Here is a 21413-nt window from a genome sequence, read left to right as displayed (position 1 = left end):
CTAGAAACTGGCATTCAGATAGATACCACCTCCGACAGTGAAGGGAGAACACAGCCATCAAGGCTATGCTCCTCTCCTCCATGAATTTGTCTGATCCTATTTTAAAGCCGGGACACGGGTGGTGCTGTGAGTTAAACCACAGAGCCTAGGGCTTGCTGATCAGAAGGTTGGCGGTTTGAATCCCCGCGACGGGGTGAGCTCCCGTTGCTCGGTCCCTGCTCCTGCCAACCTAGCAGTTCGAAAGCACGTCAAAGTGCAAGTAGATAAATAGGTACTGCTCTGGTGGGAAGGTAAACGGCGTTTCCGTGCACTGCTCTGGTTCACCAGAAGCGGCTTAGTCATGCTGGCCACATGACCTGGAAGCTGTATGCCAGCTCCCTCGCCCAATAAAGCGAGATGAGCACCGCAACCCCAGAGTCGGTTTAACCCACAGCGCCACCTGCGTCCCTAAAGGGGTGTACAAGTGCTTTAAACGTTTGATGTGGAGGTGAGCAATGTGTGCTGATGATGCAAAGATTTATCTTGTCGTGCTGGAGTAGCTCAAGCCCCAAGCAGACCAGGGGGATTCATCAGGCAGCTCAGGTAGGTGATGTCCCTGCAGAACCTAGAGACATTTTACTCTGCAGTGGGCACATCACATCAAGTAACATCACAGATGCTTGTGGGAATCAGTCATAGCTCTAGCAGGTTTGGGCATGGTCTCACAATTGCTTTGCAAAATAGAAGCGGGCAAGGAGAACATTCAACAAAGTGTTCCTATTCAGGGTTGTTTGACCAAGAAGAGGAAAAACTGCAGTACCTTGGTTTCTGCGCACTCCTTTGGAGCTTGGCCCTTAGGCTTAAAAATAAACCCATTTTGCGTTAGGTGTGGAAGGGAAGCCTTGCTTTCATAAGGGAAATAATTTACGTAGGAACCGCAGCACTTGATTTTCTATTAAATGTGAACACTTTTGTGAAGATAGAAGAACATGCTAAGAGCATTGGATAACTCAGCTATAAATAGCTTCTCCTTTTAGTACAGTATAACAATAGATATGCCTTTGCTGCGTAAAGTGAGGAGGCAAGCGACGCCTACAAGCTCAGATCTGGAAGAAAATCTAGTTCTTTCTCTTAATAAAACTGCTGCAGGAGAAGGAAAAGTTATTTGAATTAATTGCATCTGGGTGCTTCATAGTTTGTGTATTGTTTTCCAGGGGAGATGCTGCAGAATATCAAAAGCCAGGTGACTCAGGCAGACTTTCTGGAAAAAAATAATGCTATTTTTGAAGCAACTGTACCTGGGTTTTGCTGTAAAAAGTCTACTCTTCTTGTTTAATATTATTTAACTAAATAACCCTTACAACAACCCTGTAGAGCAAGCCATCATTGTTGAGGTACAGCTGAGTGTCTTCGAGCCTCAGTTATTAGACTATAAGGTGCACTGGCAACTGAGGCTTTTTGGCCTGGTTCACATGTAACTAGAAACCACAGTTTCCCACTGTGTGAAAGAGCGGCAGCAAATCTTGGGCTCACGTTCCTCTCTCCTCCTCTCTTGTGGTATCCCATTGCATGTGAACTTGGATAACTGTGGTTGGTTTATACCATGGTTAGAGAGAACAAGCCAGGGTCTGGAACTATGGTTTATTCCTAGTGTAATTTCATTAACTGGGGTTTAAATCAGCTCTCCTCAACTGGGTGCTCCCCATATGTTTTTGGATTAAAACTCCCAGCTGCCTCGATCAGCATAGGCCAGTGGTGGCCAAACTTGGCCCTTCAGCTCTTTGGGGACTACAATTCCTATCATCCCTGACCATTGGTCCTGTTAGCTAGGGATTATGGGAGTTGTAGTCCAAAAACAGCTGGAGGGGCAAGTTTGGCCACCACTGGCATAGGCAGTGGTCAGGGCTAATGCAGCTGTAGTCCAGAACATATGGAGGGGGAAGGCTGGTTAAAACAAACCAACAAACCACAGTTTCTTGTGTTTGTGCTTCACAGGGAACTGTTGTTTGTTTCTGATCTCCATTGGTAGATTGGGGAAGGGTGAATCCAAGCTTTATTGCAGCACATGAAACCAAATTCCACTTATATCTGAACTAGTCAGATGCTGCTCACTAATGTTCTCTAACTCAGTTTTGTGGCATGACTGAGACGCTGACTAGTTCATGCTTGTCTACATAGTGCTTTCTTGTTCCTGGATCAAAAATTACCAAATTGTCCTCCTGCTGCTAGTGAACTCCGAGCGTTATAGAATCGCAGAAGGGGAAATATTCCACATCAAGCTCTGGAAAGTCATCTCCCAGCTACACATCATTAAGTGCAGGATTAACCTCACATAAGTGGTCCCAGGACAGCAGATCTCTGAAATGTACCTTTCCTCACATATGCGATTTGTGCTATTAACTTATTGTGAATGTGCAATTGGGTTTTCTGAAAGCAGCGTTTAGATAAATTGCCATTGCTGTGTTCTACATTGCATAATGGTAAATTGCTTAAGTTATACGTCTGCAAATGTTGCCTTTGTAATATTTATAAGAAAGACGTGCCATCTTTACCCACTTCTGATTCAGGTCCTTGGGGCCTTTTGTTAATTTACATTTAGGTTTTAAAGCAATTTTATACTTGACTCATCTTTCCACGGCCCTTTTCTTCCGTATGGGTTGTTAAATATTTATTGTTTCAGCCAATAAAGCTATAACACCACCCAGCAGGTATTACACGAGGGAGGAGTGGAATCCTATGTGTTAGAGCGACTCATATGTGCTTTCAGAAGGAAGAGTTATACATTTTCCAAAAAGCTTTAAGGATCAGCTTCCTTGCCTGCTACTTTAATCCGGTTTCAGTGGAAATCAGCATATTCCAACAAACTTTGGCCTGGCTTTGTGTGAATAACTGTGTCATTAAACCTTCTATCATCAAAAGCTTCCTATCATCATAGTCTCATCGTAAGCCTTTCACAAATAAAGATTACAGCCTCCCCGAGTATATCTTCATGGGTTTTGTTGGGTCTATAAATGGCTAATAAGCCTGATCCTTGTCCAAAATGTCCTCCTACAAATTGGGTGCATGATAGCGGAATTACAGGATAAGTCAGGTCATCCTCTACAAAAATTCCATTGCGAGCGCTTGCAGATTTGCATCTTATCCTTAGCTCCACACATCTCAGCTTCATCCTAGACAGTTTGCTTTCCTCATGTTTGCTCATTTGTCTGCTGTACCCAGATCTGAAAAAAGGGAAACCTTCCTGATGATCTAATGTACAGGCAGATGGATTGTTCTGTTCCCTGACTCCCCATATAAAGGTAAAGGTAAAGGAACCCCTGACCATTAGGTCCAGTCGTGACCGACTCTGGGGTTGCACGCTCATCTTGCTCTATAGGCCGAGGGAGCCGGCGTTTGTCCGCAGACAGCTTTTGGGTCATGTGGCCAGCATGACTAAGCTGCTTCTGGCGAACCAGAGCAGCACACGGAAGCACCGTTTACCTTCCCGCCGGAGTGGTACCTATTTATCTACTTGCACTTTGACATGCTTTCGAACTGCTAGGTTGGCAGGAGCTGGGACTGAGCAACGGGAGCTCACCCCGTCGCGGGGATTCGAACCGCCGACCTTCTGATTGGCAAGTCCTAGGCTCTGTGGTTTAACCCACAGCGCCACCCGTGTCCCGTCCCCCATATAGTCCCCAGTATATTCCCCAAAGCCCTTTCAGAGGGTTGGGATGGGGCTACCGAACATCATGGACTGTGTCATCCAGAACTACAGTGGGACCAAGGGATGGACTTTGTACTCCACCGGTGCAACATTTTTCCACTGGTTTTTCCAGTCGTTCTCCCATCCCACTGTAGGCCTGAATGACATAGTTCAGGATATTTGGTAGGGAGCACAAAGCCGCTGGGGAGGTTTTTTTTTGGGGGGGGGAGGGTAGGGGCGATTTTCAGGCAACTGCAAGAGAGAGGAGGGGACAGGAAAGATCAGTTGTGCAAGCTGCTTTCTGTTCATGCAACATTGGATGCAATGCTATAAGAACAACGTACAATGGAACCTCGGTTGTCGAAAATAATCTGTTCCGGAAGATGGTTTGACTTCCGAAATGTTCAGCTACCGAGGCACAATGGGCAGTCGGCAGTTTCAATAGAGAAAAGCGCCTTGGAAGCCGTTCGACTTCCAAGGCATGTTTGAAAGCGGAAGCATTCACTTCTGGGTTTTCGGTGTCCGGGTTTCAAATCGTTCGGCTTCCGAGACGCTTGAAAACCGAGGTATTACATTTCTTTGGGAGATTGTGCAATTTCCTGGCAAGGGCCAGGAGTATTTTATCTGTGACTGGCCATAATATGGCAGGGATTAGGATTAGAGTGGTTCCCTCCCAGGGTTATATCCAATTATGTGATACTCAGAGTAGACTCATTGAAATTAGTGGTCATGATTAACTTAAGTCCATTTATTTCAGTAGGGGTAACTATTACTTAGTTGTATAGAATCCTAACTCTAATACTCTAACCCAATACTCCTAAGAGAGTATTGTTGCTGCTCATTAATTGGGCAGATGGTTTTTAGTAAACAGTTTACAGTGGTGCCTCAGGTTACATACGCTTCAGGTTACAGACTCTGCTAACCCAGAAATATTATCTTGGGTTAAGAATTTTGCTTCAGGATGAGAACAGAAATCACGTGGCAGCAGCGGGAGGCCCCATTAGTGGTGGTGCTTCAGGTTAAGAACAGTTTCAGGTTAAGAACGGACCTCCGGAACGAATTAAGTACTTAACCCAAGGTACCACTGTATTGGATTTTATGTGATTTTATGATTTATTAATTCTTTTGGCATTGCTTTATTGTGTGTGGGGGGGGTTGCCTTCAAAGTTGGGGTAGAAATCCCTTAAATAATAAACAACAAACATTTATTATTTTGAGCAATTTGATGGAATTTAAAAGCAAGTTCATCAGAACTGACTTGCATACAACATTTCTGCAAAATGTTGAGTTTTTCAGCTGCATGTATCGTAATGCAGATGCAACAACGGTGCCATGTAATTCTTGATGCATGACTCTGAATTGTAGTAAACTTGAATCGCTTACTCCCACATCCATCACAGTAGAGGCCGGGAACTTCTCTTGGCATTCCCAGGGACTTGTGTACAGCCACTGTGATTTTCCCTCTGCTTTTTCACTTTGAACAGTATCTGCTCCTATGGCATATCACAAAGCTGCTTTTGAAACTACTCCTGAGTTTCAAAACGATTTGCAAAACACAAACTGTTTGCGACACCAAGGACCTTGCATTTGAGGGACGCACGTCTAAAGTTGAATTGGGGCCGAGGTGCTAGTTTTAATTCTTTGGATCCTGACTGTAATATGCAACTCTCCACTAAGTCACTCATAGTTCCACTGTGAAGTAAGCACCAGAAGTTAGCACATGCTCCTTACTAAGTGTGCACTGCGGGAACAAAAATTCTGAAACCCAGTATCATGAAAACCTCGACTTGCACAAGTTTCCATTGCAGATAATGGGTAGTTAAATTAGTATGCATTGAAAAAGCCTCCAAGACTGTTATTCCTTGTTAGTGTTTCCATAGTAATGATATTATGGCTGCTGAGACATGTTTGCAGTTTCCCCAAACTTATTATAATTACATCGAGTGACAATAACAGATTGGAAAGGGTGCGATGTTATTTTTAACAATTAATTTGAACCACCATTGGAAACAAGCTTCTCAAAACACTTAAATACTCCAAGGAAGAGTATCTAAGCACTTGGATTCACCCAAGTATGAGAAGTGACTGGAATAGTTTAATCACTTGTAAGTGTTGGATTATTTCTGGCTGCATGTGCAGAATATCACTGATCCAAAATAATTTGTTGGGCACCCAAAATCTTCAGGTTACCCAGAAATTCTGCTGCTAGGTGCCTGTTTGAATTCCCATCAATGACTCAAATGGTAAAGCATTCTCTTCTACCCGGACTGTGCCAATTCAGGATGCAGTGGAGCGGGATATTTTGCATGGGAGACGTCTGATCTGCATAGGCAGGAAAATGAGCTCATGGTAGCTATCATGGTGCTTTCTAGATGGTGTAGACTACAACTCCCATCATCTCTCACTATTGCTCATGGCTGATGGGCATTTTAGTCCAAAATGTCGGGAGGGGCCAGAATAGGCTAGAATGAAGGTGACTCGGAAGCTACAACTAATCCAGAATGCAGCTAGACTGGTAACTGGGAGTGGCTGCTGGGACCATATTACACCAGTCCTAAAGGATCTTCACTGGACCCCAGTACATTTCTGAGATCAATTCAAAGTGTTGGTGCTGACCTTTAAAGCCCTAAATGGCCTCAGCCCAGTACAGTAGTACCTCGAGTTACAAACTCTTCAGGTTATAAACTCCGCTAACCAGGAAGAGTTACCTCGAGTTGAGAACTTTGCCCCAGGATGAGAACGGAAATCGTGTGCTGGCGTTGCAGCGGCATCAAGAGGCCCCATTAACGAAAGCACGCCTCTAGTTAAGAACAGTTTCAGGTTAAGAATGGACCTCCGGAACGAATTAAGTTCTTAATTAGAGGTACCACTGTATACCTGAAGGAGCATCTCCACCCCCATCGTTCAGCCCAGAGACTGAGGTCCCCTCCGAGGGTCTTCTGCTGGTTCCCTCACCGCGAGAAGTGAAGCTTCAGGGAACCAGGCAGAGGGCCTTCTCGGTAGTGGCGGCCTCCTTGTGGAACGCCTTTCCTTCAGATGTCAGTGAGATAAAGAACTACATAACTTTTAGAAGACATCTGAAGGCAGCCCTATATCGGGAGATTCTTAATGCTTGATGTTTTTATTAAGTTTTTAGATATGCTGTAAGCTGCCCAGAGTGGCTGGGGAAACCCAGCCAGATGGGTGGGGTATGATAATAATAATAATAATAATAATAATAATAATAATAATAATAATAATAAAAAGAATGCCATTTTTGCATAATCTCCCATTATTACTATTTTTTATTTTTTAAAAAACCCTTCCGATAGCCAACACTAGAACACCAGGAAGAGCTGTTCTCATCTGTCCTGGTGCCTGTCATGCTAGTGTTCTACTTACAGGGAATTTGTGATGTAGGGGAGACCTAAAACTTGATTCCCACCTGAAACCTGGTGCTAGCTTTAAAGCCTATCCATTCATTCCCACCTCATTCTGCTCCATGTGTAGACCAGAGCTGAATGTGGAAAAGCCTCAAGCTCCGTCGAGATTATAGCATGTCAAAGAGAAGGCTAAGCTGAGCCCTGTGCCTTGACTTGGCAGTTTCCTACATGCAGTCTGCCTATCTTGGCGGATTTACAAAATGACAAGTCTTTCTCTGTGCTGACATTTTTCAGAGTGTTTCATTTTCTGGTCAGGGATGAGGAAGGAAAAATTACACCTCCCTCTAAGTGCAAATGGGGGGGGGAATCCCATTCTTAGGACTTTTGAGACATATAAATCAGACTAGTTGCTAGTCCCAGCCCTGCAATGGGTTAATGCCAGTGCATTATTTAAAAAGTATTTTATGTAGCTTTGGGGCAAATCCCAACACTTATTTAAAACAAAACAAACTATACCGCATTATAACAGATCTACAGCTTATTTATTTACTTAGTTATTTAAACAAAGCATATTCTGTCTTTCAATTAAAGTCCAAAGTCCAAGGTGGGTTAACCTTAGTCACTGGATTGCTTAGGATGTACATAATAATTAATGATAATAATTATTTATTATTTACCCAGCCACTCAGGGCAGCTCCCAACATAATATTAAAAACACAAAAAACATCAAACATTAAAAACTTTTCTATACAAGGCTGCCTTCAGATGTCTTCTAAAAGTCAGATAGTTGTTTTTTCCTTGACATCTGATGGGAGGGCCACTACCGAGAAGGCCCTGTGCCTGGTTCCCTGCAACCTCGCTTCTCGCAGTGTGGGAACCGGCAGAAGACCCTCAGAGCTGGACCTCAGTGTTCGGGCTGGACCAGGTGGGTGGACACTCCTTCAGGTATACATGACTTATTAAACTGAGAAGTGTTTAAGCCTTTTGCCCATGCGTTCTGTTCTTTCTCTCTTCTGCTCTAGTCTTGCCTGGGTTTACTAGATCTAATTCCATCGTTTGCCAGGGCTGGAGCAAACTAGGATCTTGAAGCTGGTTTAAGAGCTGGTCAGATGTGATCTGATCCCGGTCACCGTGGATTTCTGGTTCAGGAGAAATGGGAGAGGGTTGGGGTTAACGCAGGAAGTCTTCAGTCATAGTGTCCCAAGTTGGGAGCAGAGAAGGGGCATTGTGAGAACGAATTGCAAAGGCGTGACGCTCATGCATGTATGTTGCCTTGGGTTCTATCATGGCAGGAAGGCAAGAATATGAATGTAAGAGACTAGCGTATTTCTAAACTGGGCCCTCCTTAAATGGATTGTTTTTGAGGCTAGGGCTCTGGCAATTTCCATAAGATGGGAGTCTCATAATATGCAGCAACTGACAAGATTGCTCTTTGCCAATATGAGCAAGTTTAACAGAACACAGAGAAGTAGGATGTCTCTAAGCTGTGTTGGGCCCCACCAGTGTAAAGTTTTATAGGCAGGCAGCATTTGAATTATACGTAAAGTCAGCAATGGTTTTTAAGCTTTGTTTTGAAGGGATCATTGGGCAGTTATTGGGGCCTTAAGTTAGAAGTGCAATAATGGCTTTTAATGCATCCTTGAGGATGAGTCAGCAAAATTTGTGTAAATATAATGCAGTGATACAGAATTAGGCAGCATGGCTTGTGAATGACATTTGACATTTATAAGTTACGTAAGTTTATTTTTGACGTTCCTTAATTTATTAAATTTATATCCCCACTTCCACTAAATTGTTTTTAAGGCAGATAATGATAACAATACAAATGCAGTGGATAAAATATAATGAAATAGTTTAAAGCTTCAATAAAATACAGAATAACACATGTAAAAAAGGCAGGTGAGGCATCACTCAAGTATTTATAATCTGTACTTTCATAATGTATATCGAGTCTGTTTACATGAGAATGACTTAGTTGGAGATCAGTGCAATTTTCTTGGTCTGCATTCAACCAAATGTATTACGGATTACTTAAGAGGTTTTCTTCTAGGATTCAGGTGATTCAGAAGCGTGGTTAGCCAAACAAAAGGTTTTGCCTGTGAAAGTGAGTAACAAATTTATTTCACTTCCTCAGTGCTTTTTCCATGACTGCTGTGTCTCATGAACGGCTCGGCCTAAAAGCTTGCTTGGTTTATGTAGCATTGTATAATACAAGAACATACTGTGTTCAGTTGGTGAACAATTTTGGAATTACTCACTATATGTTGTGAGAATATCTCACTCCAAGCGTTCACATAGCTTCTATGGATTTTTTCACACTGCAGATTAGGCCTGACTAATTTACAAACTCTGCTAATGAGCCCTTTGGGTTTTGAACATCTGTAGAACAAAACTTTAGTAAGAAAGTCCCAAGTGTATTCAAAACATTCTTAAAATATTTTTACTGTTTTTCGGAGTCATGTGCTGCCTGCTAAAGTTGCCCTGCCAAAATGCGAAAATGCGAACCCTCTGGTCTAGTGAATTTACTCCACTGATCTCACTTTCAGTAATCCTGTTGTGTGGCACTACTTTACTGTACTAGATCAGTACTGAACTGCGATTTATTGATTTTGGGAGGCAGGGGGACAAATTACCTAATTTTGGAGCCTGTCGTCAACGTTTCGTAACTAAAATGTGCATATCACGTCTTGACTGTACAAGATGAGTGCTGAAATGCAATTTTGAGGGGGGGGGAATCAAAATGTTCAACCGCGATTTGCGATTTTGAATTTTTGCATCAACATTCGATATTAACGTCCCGGAGCTGAACCTTTACAACATCATTTAAATTTTTCCTGGCTTCTTTTGTCAAATGCCGCTGCAGTTGCATGTCATCTGTCAGATCCTGAAAAACATTGCATGTCCACAGAAAAATCAAATGCTGAATGTCGAATGCTCATGTAGAACAGCAGTAGCCAATGGGGCGTCAATATTTTTGCAGGTGTTGACCTTAGAACCATACCACTTTGCTGCATTAGTGCATTATCCAAGCGACATGTTGGAGGTGCACAAAATCGCTAGTAAACTGTAGATCAGTAGGACAAGCAACAAAGCAATAGAGAACACCCCCCCTCTCCCTCTCTCTCTTTGTGTATATTTTTAAAAAATCATATTCAGGGGCACAGAATCTTGGTGGCTCAGTGAAGTAGCTAGATCAGTTTTCTCAGTATTATTTTGCCACAGAATATTGTATATCCTGGATAAAAACATAATCCACGAAAAATAAAAGGTTAGCATATTTAAAAGTCTGAGCACCTGGCTTGGGTCTGACGAATGCTGATTGTGCATGCGCAAGATCTCATTTAGCATACTGGACCAGAGAAGAACTTCCAGTAGAAATGGTGTTGTTTGAGCTTGACAGTTTGTCTACCGAACTAGGTAACTGCAAACTTCATGGCTACAAAAAACGGAAGAGAGACAAGCCCTGCCATTTCCTGTTTGTTTGCCAGCTTGATAATCAGAATACGGTGCTAGATGGTTTTCATCTAGTGTGGCGTTGTTTTTTTAAATATGTAGTTCCAAGCCCAGCCATCTGCCCCCGTGGTTCATGGTTTAATTTTATCTTGTCACCTATCTCTTGACTGCATTCTTGCTGCTTGGTGAAGTAATTACTGCACACTTTATTTATCTGATTGGAACTTTAGCTCACGCTACCGCCGAAGCTTAGAGCCTTTTAGAAAGCATTTGAAATGCATGCATAAGAACTATCTCATTACAACTCTGTGCAGGGCTGCCAGTCAGACAGGGTGAAAACACAGCACAGTTGGGCTGTTTTTTGTTTTGTTTTGTTTTTGCTTTTAGGATAGAAAATTAAGGAGCAAATACATTTTTGGTTCCCAGGCTCCCTGCTCCCTGCCCGTAATGTGAAAGGGGGGATTCAAACCCTGGCCGCTGCTTAATGAAGCACCAGGACCACTGTCTGCAGCCTTCCGCTGATGCTGGCTGGGTCAGAAAGTGGAACACGGGGAAATCACTGCACCTTCCTGAATTGTGTGATGGCAGTGGGGCCAGCTTGGGATCCAGTGGATCCTAGATCACCTCTGCGCTTCCCCTTCCCCACCCTAGCACTCCCCGTTTCCGGACTTTCCATAGGCTGCTGCTGGCAGGGCTTCTACCAGGGGCTCATCAGCCCTCCCACATGTTTGGCAGGTGGAACAGGAAACTCTAATACTGTCATCCCTCTTTGCCAACAGCCCAGTGCAAAGTGGGCATAATGGGTTTTAGTCCCTGGTGAATAGCAGGACTTTGCAGATTCGGGCTGGATGCTATCCCACCAGTATTTTCTACTAGCTGATTATGAAGTGCAGTCCCACTATGATACTGCTACAGTAACATAATGCATTTCAAAAGCCAGTATCAGGCCCACCAACTATATATTAGGAATCCAGGCATTATCTAGGCTAATAAACACTCCACATATTTTTCTTTTTATCTGCAGTTCAGTTCACGACTTTTGACTTATTTTTGTTCCTCGCTTTTCTAATTTTTAAGGCTGATTAATGCTGCATTAAATGAATGCTGTTTGTACATTTCCTTGCATGTGTGTTTTGACTTCCCATGGAGCAAAACAACCAGTATTCTGCTAAATCAATTACAGAACCGTGGATGCATGTATACGAAGCATAAACAGAGGGTTCCTACTCAAATGTGTTTTCCCTTTGATGACAAGTGTAATGAGAATATGAAAATGAATCCATTTCTTTGGAGCAATAATAGAACATAGTTTAAAGTGAAATCTTCCTTTTGTAGCTGATGTTTGTAATTTCTTCAGTGCTAATTCTTTAGCCTCCCCATTTAGTAATCCTCTGAATAATTGATTAATTGAATGGCTGGAAAAATCTGGAAACAAGTTTCAGTTATGTTCCTTACTCGTTTGAAGCCCCAGAGAGCAAGATTATTTCTATTTTCTTGTATAGTTTAAGAACAACATTCTTTCTGAGATTCCCTGACACAGGCTGTACATCAGGGGTCAGCAAACTTTTTCAGCAGGGGGCTGGTCCACTGTCCCTCAGACCTTGTGGGGGGGGGGCCGGACTTCTTGTTGTTCTTGTTTAGTCGTTCAGTCGTGTCCGACTCTTCATCACCCCATGGACCAGAGCATGCCAGGCACTCCTGTCTTCCACTGCCTCCCGCAGTTTGGTCAAACTCATGCTGGTAGCTTCGAGAACACTGTCCAGCCATCTCGTCCTCTGTCGTCCCCTTCTCCTTGTGCCCTCCATCTTTCCCAAAATCAGGGTCTTTTCCAGGGAGTCTTTTCTTCTCATGAGGTGGCCAAAGTATTGGAGCCTCAGCTTCACGATTTTGAAAAAAAGTATGAACGAGTTCCTATGCCCCACAAATAACCCAGAGATGCATTTTAAATAAAAGCACACGTTCTACTCAGGTAAAAACACCAGGCGGGCCCCACTAATAACCCAGAGATGCATTTTAAATAAAAGGACACATTCTACTCATGTAAAAACACGCTGATTCCCGGACCATCCGTGGGCTGGATCTAGAAGGTGATTGGGTTGGATCCGGCCCCCGGGCCTTAGTTTGTCTACCCATGCTGTACAGCTTCCCACTAGAAGTGGATTGCCTGGTGGGGTGGAACAACAATGCTAGCTTTGCGGCAGTGGCATCCCTGGACCCGGGAGGGAGCAGGGTAAGGGTGAGAAGACTGGGAGGTCAGGGCTGGGTAGTCAGAACCAATATGGTGCTCATTCCGGTGTGCCTGCAAAACCCTTACCTCCTTCCTGCCTCCCATCTTGTGCCTCCCCTTTGCAAGCAGCAGTGGCACCATTTCCAGGAAGCTAGTGTAGTGGCTCCTCTCCACCGGTGAGCTGCATCCACTTGCCACTCTTGCAGGATAGTCGTAGCCATGTATGGTGGCCCATGGAGGTCTCCATTGGCTTCCTACATTTGCTGTATGTCTGGGACTGTAAACAACAGCAACACTGGTTGGTCAGGCAGGCCTCTTATACATGACTGGAGTAGGGATGGTAGATTCTGAAATTTTTTGGCTCTCTCTCATTTTCCCAGTCCTAAATTCGGCTCCCCAAATCTCTGGAGAGATTTTTCAAATTTCCTTTAAAAAAATCTGCATGAAAATTATTCAGCAACTTTGTGTAAATTTCTCATAGTAACTGCAGTAATGTGCAGTTTTGACCAATGTGCACATGCTTGCCAGTAATTTCTCCCAGTACAATACATATAATATTATTTTCACTAATATATTCATTTTTCATGCACATATTTTCTCATATATGTATTTTTGTAAATATTGAATGGTTGGACAGCTGCCTTGCAAAATCTGGATAAGTGTGAATTTTGAAGGATGGCAGTATTTCAGTTCTCATATTGTTTCAGAAAGTGTGAATTTGATCAATGTGACTTTAAAGCCAACAGAATCAAATTTATCCCCCATCCGTAGACTGTGGATTGCATTTTGATTACCTACCAGCTTCACTTTCTGCCTACTCTCCTCTTCCTGAATATCTTTGTGATATTTCCTGTTTAGCTCCAAATATTCCAGAATTTGGCAAGAAAGAGAACTGTTGTCTCAACCCTGCCCATCTCTTGAGATTACTTGGGATAAAGTCTCTTTCTAGTGTTAAATAGAAGAATGCATAAGCAAATAGTGAAAATGCATACAAGTCATGGGAAAATATTAAAATAATGAAAAACTGACTTTAAAAATTGCTAAGTGTTCTTAGTTCAGTCCCCCTGCCTTGAAGTTACTACCGGTACTTTGATAAAGCCTGTAATTTCAGATATTGAGACCTATCTAGATTATGGTTGCGGCTGTGCATTTAGATCAGAGGTGGGGAACTGTTGATCCTTCAGATGTTACTGAATTACAAATCCCATAAGCCCTAGCATGCATGATCAGTGGCTAGGAATGATGGGAGTTGTAGTTCAGTTAACATCTGAAGAGACAACAGGTTCCTCACCCCTGATTTAGATATTTAACAGGATGGGAGCATGTAGGTCAGCAAGCTTTTTCAGCAGGGGGCCTGTCCAGTATCCCTCAGACCTTGTGGGGGGGGCTGGACTGTATTTTTTTGGGGGGGGGGGAATGAACGAATTCCTATGCCCCACAAATAACCCAGAGATGCATTTTAAATAAAAGGACACATTCTACTCATGTAAAAACATGCTGATTCCCGGACTGTCTGCGGGCAAGATTTAGAAGGTGATTGGGGTGGATCCAGCCCCCTGGGCCTTAGTTTGCCTACCCATGATGTAGACATCTGTGAAGGAATAATGGGTATGTAGTTTGAACCATTGCAGTTGTGGGCAAGCTTATCTTGACCATTTTAGCACCTGATTTAAACAGATTGTTGATTCCTTCACTGCTCAGTCCCATAAAAACAGAACAGTAAGAAAACCTAGAGAGATAAACCATTGGTTTACATAGATTCCTATTTTACTTCCATTACATTTTGATATTTTTGGGTGTGATATTGACCACAAATTTGGTAATTTAAAGTTTTATGATTGGAGCTTTTTTTCTTTTTCTTTTGGTGGAAAATATTATATACCTGGAAAGGTGTATATTAGAGAATTCATTGTCCAGGCTCTGTCACAATTCTCCACATAACTTTCAGAGTCTCATAATCTTCAGCCCATAATCATTCCTGTTCAAGCATTTAAGCCTTACTCCTACATATAACAGGGGAGCAAAATATTTGTTAGGACATACTGCCCATAAAGCTTTGTGTTTTGATTTAGGAAACTGATATAAAAATGTCACCGGATGCTTAGTCAAGATATTCAGCAGAATAATGCAGCATCCGTGCCCATATTTTTAGAGCTAAAGTGCTCTTTAAATGGCAGTAATTTGCCTTGGTGTTCTCTTTTTATAAAAAAACCTGGAAGATGTGTTAAGGGCAGATGGGGGAAAAAAAATCAGGGCCAGTTTGTGAAATTGGCTTTGTGAAGTATATCTAGTATAATTTCATGCCCTTTCCACATGACCCTCTTTAATTCTTCTCTACCCAGCTCATATTCTCCCAAGTTAATGTTTATTTATGTCTTCCTCCTTGCAACCCCAGAAGCTCTGCTTATGTGAAAACATAGCCCTATGAGCAGGAGAGGGTGGAAATAATCAAAACATTGCAGCCACTTGGAGCATGCAAGGAGCAGACAGTTGCTTCATACAGATTAAGGCAAGCTTGTGAATCACTGCCCTTTATCCTGCTAATTTAGACTTCTTTTAAATACCTGCTTTGGGCTTTGTTAAGCCCTTTAGAACTCTTCTTGGTGTATTTCATCGAAGTTGCTAAACTGAGGCCAGAATGAGCCTGGAAGCAGATCTTCCCTGTAGCAGAACCTTGAACTTACTTCTCAGTGGTGTCTGTTAAATATTTGCAGTTCAAGGGTTTTGAAACTTTGCCCCAGTGAGACTTGGGGACGGGGAGGGTGGAATGTGTTCAAATCATCGCAGGGATGATAAAGGCAAGGCAAGGGGAGACAGCTTAAATGCTCGGTGCTCATTTTCCTCCGAGGCTGGGGGAAGGGGCAGGTTAAATGAAACTAGAAGGGATAGGAGGAGGCTACACAGCAGTGGATTCATGGCAAAAGGTCCAGTGCTTGCTAAAAGTGCAGAAATAAATAAAGGTAAAGGTAAAGGTACCCCTGCCTGTACGGGCCAGTCTTGCCAGACTCTAGGGTTGTGCGCTCATCTCACTCTATAGGCTGGGAGCCAGCACTGTCCGCAGACACTTCCGGGTCACGTGGCCAGCATGACAAGCTGCATCTGGTGAGCCAGTGCAGCACACGGAACGCCCTTTACCTTCCCACTGGTAAGCGGTCCCTATTTATCTACTTGCACCCGGGGGTGCTTTCGAACTGCTAGGTTGGCAGGCGCTGGGACCGAACGACGGGAGCACCCGGGGGTGCTTTCGAACTGCTAGGTTGGCAGGCGCTGGGACCGAACGACGGGAGCGCACCCCGCCGCGGGGATTCAAACCGCCGACCATGCGATCGGCAAGTCCTAGGTGCTGAGGTTTTACCCACAGCGCCACCCGCGTCCCTGAAATAAATAAGGAGTTGTATAATTGTCCACCGGCACAACCAGTCAGTGCAACAAGCTAAGAGGCAGAAGGCAGAAAAAGGACATGGTCTAAACTAGGAAGCTGGGATATGGTCAAGGAGGAGCAGCTTATAAAATAGTGGAGGCTCCTCACACTTTGAGTACTTAGGATATAATTTTTTTTGTAGCTGAATGTTTGAAATCAATTTCAATTTTAAAGTTTGTAGGCATCCTGGAGGTTGATCAGTGTTGGGAACAGGATACAGTGGTACCTCGGGTTACAGACGCTTCAGGTTACAGACGCTTCAGGTTACAGGCTCCACTAACCCAGAAATAGTACCTCAGGTTGAGAACTTTACCTCAGGATGAGAACAGAAAATCGCGTGGTGGCGGCAGCGGGAGGCCCTATTAGCTAAAGTGGTACCTCAGGTTAAGAACAGTTTCAGGTTAAGAACGGACCTCCAGAACAAATTAAGTTATTAATCCAAGGTACCACTGTATTGGGCTAGAACAGGCAGGGGATGCTATATTGCAGCCATCCAGGTTTTTGAACTACTATTCCATTCATCTCCAATCGTTGGCCAGACTGGTTGGGGAGGATGGCGGCTGGAATCAAACAACATCCACAGACACATGCTACTCAATCCTGGGTTAGACCCTAAGTCTGCTTAGTATAGTTTTTGTCTTGTATTCTTAGGCATATGGGATTGAGCACTAAATGTCAGTGAACCTCAATGGATATGTTCAAGCTGTTGCCTCTATTACTGTCACTGTTTAACATTGATGTTTTTGAAATCTTATACGTTCCCTCCATTTCAAAGAAAATTCAGGGTGGCGGCTTACAAAAAACAGGTTGACAGTAATGAAATATATGGCAGTCCCCATTAAAAACTACAGATGGGGACATCAAACCCAAAAAAATCCCAAGATAGCTAATGAAATGAAGGCATAACAGATACACCAGCAAAAAGAGAACAATCAGGTAATAGCTGTTTGAAAAAACAAACACCCACCCTGTCTGTTAGCCACTTAAAACAATACAGTGGTGTGTGGTGTACCTCATTGTGAAGAAGTATTAAACAGGTTAGAGGCTCTAGCTGTAGTTCCTAGGGGGTCCTAGATTCTGTCATGGTGTCCCATTGCGCCAGAAGCGGTTTAGTCATGCTGGCCACATGACCCAGAAAGCTGTCTGTGGACAAACGCCGGCTCCCTCGGCCTGAAAGCGAGATGAGCACCACCTTTGGCTGGACTTAACTGTCAATAAGGGATAGATTTCTTTAGGAATATATATTTATTTTTATTTTTAAAAACCCTACTGCTGTTATTGATAACAAACATCCCCAATGCAAAAATAAATAATAACACCACCATTCTTTGAAACAACTTCACCAACTAATAACAATGTTGCTACCGTTTTGCTGTATTGTGACTAATACATTAAACAAGCTAGTAGTATAACGTTGTGTTTTATCTTTATCTGTTTAGGGGTTGTAAAGGTTAACACCAGCACCTTGAATTTGCAGATCAATAACAATGTGCTGTGCTGTTCAAAGAACAGGGTGGAGTTGGTTTTGCCCTATAATTCTTTGCCATAGCTGCATATATCCATGCAGTATGTATCCATTTGCTGCATGAAATACTTGGGTAAATACCAAAGTAGAAGGTTGTGCATTGTTAATTTTAGTATTCAGAATCTTGCTACAGAAATGTTGGAGATCCTTATTAAATGGATAACAACATACACAGTTTCTTGCGATCAACCATTTATGGCATATTTTATTGTGGCGATAAGCAGGTAACCATAAAACACACTTCTCTTTTCAGTATATCTATCTTTCTGTATGTGTTTTATAGCGTATTTTGGGATAAAGAGAAAGTAATGATTTCCACAGCAGTAGACATAATGAACAAAAAAGGATTGCTAGAAAATGTAAAAAAATATATCCAGAAATTGCTATTCCTTTAGAAACCTCTTGCTCACGTCGTGTAATATTGATCACTTGTGACTTTGCACACTGTAACTTTGGGAAAAGATAGATTTTTATCTCCTCTTCCAAAGAGCATTTAAAGAGTGGCATGGTGATTCCACTGATGAATGACTGAAGGAGGTTTCTGGATTGATGAATCTGGAACTGGGGTGGTGTTTTCACAGACCAAATTCCAATAACATGCCAAGACTGATTGCGGCATGCTCTGCACCTAATCACAGAGGATTTCTGTGTCCTAGCTGGTTAGTGCTGCAATTATGGCTTTTAAATGGGGGGTGGGGGGTGGGAGACCACTGTAAGAGAGGCCAGCATTCCTCATGTTACTTTGCTCCAGGAAATCAAAATACTAAAGACAACAAGGTTAAAAATCTCCCAGTCTCACTGTTTTATCTTTTTGATTCCTTGTCTTTATAAGAGGTTAAGAGCAGGATCCCATATGTGTTTACTTAAAAGTAAGCCCCATTGAGTTCAGCGGAACTTAGGGAAGAGTGTACTTAAGCACCTTGAACTTCATAAATCTTACTACTTAGTAAGGTAAAGGTAAAGGGACCCCTGACCATTAGGTCCAGTCATGACCGACTCTGGGGTTGTGGCGCTCATCTCGCTTTATTGGCCGAGGGAGCTGGCGTACAGCTTCCGGGTCATGTGGCCAGCATGACTAAGCTGCTTCTGGTGAACCAGAGCAGCGCATGGAAACGCCGTTTACCTTCCCGCCAGAGCGGTACCTATTTATCTACTTGTACTTTGATGTGCTTTCGAACTGCTAGGTTGGCAGGAGCAACGAGAGCTCACCCTGTTGCGGGGATTCGAACCGCCGACCTTCTGATCAGAAAGTCCTAGACTCTGTGGTTTAACCCACAGTGCCACCCACGTCCCTACTTAGTAGGCATGTATAAAGTCGCACTGCAAAGCTGCAATCTTTTGCCCACTTGCCCGGCAGTGGTCCCCACTGAACTCAGTGGGACTTACTTTTGAGCAGACATAGAATCAAACAGTGGTAGAGTTGGAAGGGACCCTGAGGATCGTCTGGTCCAGTCCCCTTCAATGCAGGAATATGCAGCTGCTCCTTACGGGGACTGAACTTGCAACCTTGGCATTATCAGCGCCATGCTTTAACCAACTGAGCTACGTATTAGCACTGTACTGAAATGTCTGAGGGCTGGAATGGTGGAAGAAATTTGAATATCGCCTTATGCATCAGGCAAGACTAGTATGTTCACCTTTTTCTTGGTTGCGTAGATGTACTGGGGAAAAGATGGCATGGCAATTGGTTTTTATTAGAATAGTGCTTAACTCGTTTTACTGGAGGGGCCCCTTGAAGAAGAGCGGGAGTTTGGTTGTTTGAAGGCCCTATGCTAGCTTTCCAGGAGGCGGGTTGCTGCTGCTTACAAGGGGGGGGGACAAGGCCAGCACGGTGCAAACGCACCAGCAGGAACACAGGATTGGCTTTGCCAGTGTGTTTACACCACACAGACTTCCACATTGCCTTGTCCCTGTTCCTCCCAGCATGCAACAGTGACCCACCTCCCAGGAAGCTAGTGTAGTGGCTCACATGGCAAGCCAGTTCTTCAGGCCAGGATTCTGCTACTACCTTTCAGGTGTGTGGCTAGGAGCTGCCCCTTCATACATTCCTCATGCTTGCGAATTGGCTGCAGATGGCCAATGGTATTCCTCAGGTGACTGGACTTTGTTCTGGGCTTGCCTCTTGCTGATCCCATCTTTAGGTTCTGATGTAAGCATACCTACAAAGGCACTTCCATGCATAAGGAATAAAATAAGCACCCGCAAGTAGAAATCACTACACTTTCCCCCCCATGCTTAGAGAATTTCATCAGGCAGGCAAAGGGTGCTCCAAGCTTTCTGAGAGAGAGAGAGAACAAATCCTAAGGAACAAATTCAGCGCTTGTGAAAACACCCTCTGCTTTTCAGAGTTAACTAAACTGGAACAAAACCATGCAATCTTGTGAAAGTCCCGTCAGATTAATTTGGTTTATGAAATTTACAACAGCTCTTCTCTCTCCCACGGGCCGAAAAATACCGCAGTTGTTTGCCTCTCTGAATAATAATCATTACCATCTTCATCTCTCTCTCTTTCTCTGTCTGTCTTTTTTTTTCTTCTTCTGGCGGAGAGTATCCTGACTAGTAATAGTGCAAAGCAAACTCCTTTCTTAAAGAAGCCATTTTAAGACGTGAGCCCCTGGGGAGCTGAGTTCTGGTGTGAACACGAGCCTCAGAAAACCGTAGGCCGTTTGTTGACGCTATCGCTTTAAGTGTCGACCCGAAGCGTATCGTGTTGCTTTAAACCAGATTGCCTGCTTAATATTTAAGGTGACGGTTATGGAATTACTTTATCCCCTCCGAGATTGGCTTTGGAGGCAGCCGGGCAGGCTGAAGATACCCACCGCTCCTACCTCCTAGGCTTGTGCCTCGGGAAGGTATTTTTGATCCTTCCTAACCTGCCTGGGATCTACTAGCAGGCTTTGTGCTGACTGAACGGAATAGTTCTCCAGCAGTTTAAAAAGAGAGAGAGAGAGAGAGAGAGAGAGAGAGAGAGAGAGAGAGAGAGAGAGAAGTCGAGCTGATTTCTGTAGAGGAGGCAGGGCTTATGGTTTAGAAGGAAGTGAACTGGATAGGTCAGGAGACTGTACCATTTGTGAACACCCTTTTCCCTTTTATATTCATCTGTTAGATACAGTAGGCGTGCTCTGGGCTTGCTGGGCTTCGATGCAAAGCGGGGAGAAAAGCAGCCTAAATGTGACCTGCAGTTGGGAAGTTTGCTGCTTTTCCTGCTTTCCTTTTTATCCACCCCCCCCTTGCTCTGCAGCCCATCCCCTTTCCTCTGCCTGGACGCTGCAAGCACTTGGTGCTGGAGTTGGAAGCTGTTTAGAAAAAAAACCCAGCTAACATGGTTTATTCCACTCGCTGCATCTTGGGTAAATTTCAAAACCCACATGGTCGTCCTCTTGCAGTTGAATAAAGTCGCATCTGATGGACGTCTTCTCTGCTTATAGCATAGCAATGAACGTCTGACAGGCGCGACCTTTCATAAGACAGCCCACACGACTGGCTTTCTGCCCAGAATATTGCTGCAACACTGTCTGTGATTGGTTATCTCCCTATCATCATGCCTTGCTTCAGAAGGGGAGAACGGCCCCCTTTTTAATAAGCCCACGATGGCCGGCTGCAATATGCTGCACTGTAAGTATTTTTTGTTTTGTTTTGAGACCGAGAAGGGGGGGTGGGGAATCATGCTGTGTAGAGAGTAGTAAGGCGGAGAGGAGCACATGGCGACGTGATTATGCTGTGAGACATCAGTGAAGTGCTGCTTGGTAAATTTTAACGTA

General features: G+C 43.7%; 1 protein-coding gene across 45 annotated transcripts in view; it reads left to right on the top strand.

The window, feature by feature from the left end:
• Positions 1–21413, top strand: part of MBNL1 (muscleblind like splicing regulator 1) — a 184221-nt gene that overhangs the window by 17175 nt on the left and 145633 nt on the right. For 2 of the 45 annotated variants that reach the window (XM_083613415.1, XM_083613411.1), the window contains exon 1: positions 21263–21398. The exons of 36 other annotated variants lie outside the window; for them this stretch is intronic. The gene's annotated coding sequence lies outside the window, so the exon portion shown is untranslated. Of the gene's footprint in view, positions 1–9076; positions 9131–21072; positions 21399–21413 lie in introns of those variants that run through there. 7 more of the 45 variants (XM_083613408.1, XM_083613397.1, XM_083613407.1 and 4 more) reach the window with 7 other exon arrangements.

The sequence above is a fragment of the Podarcis filfolensis genome (genome assembly GCF_964270895.1).
Source record: "Podarcis filfolensis genome assembly, chromosome: 5".
NCBI lineage: Eukaryota > Metazoa > Chordata > Lepidosauria > Squamata > Lacertidae > Podarcis > Podarcis filfolensis.
This window is presented reverse-complemented; position numbering and strand designations above follow the sequence as displayed.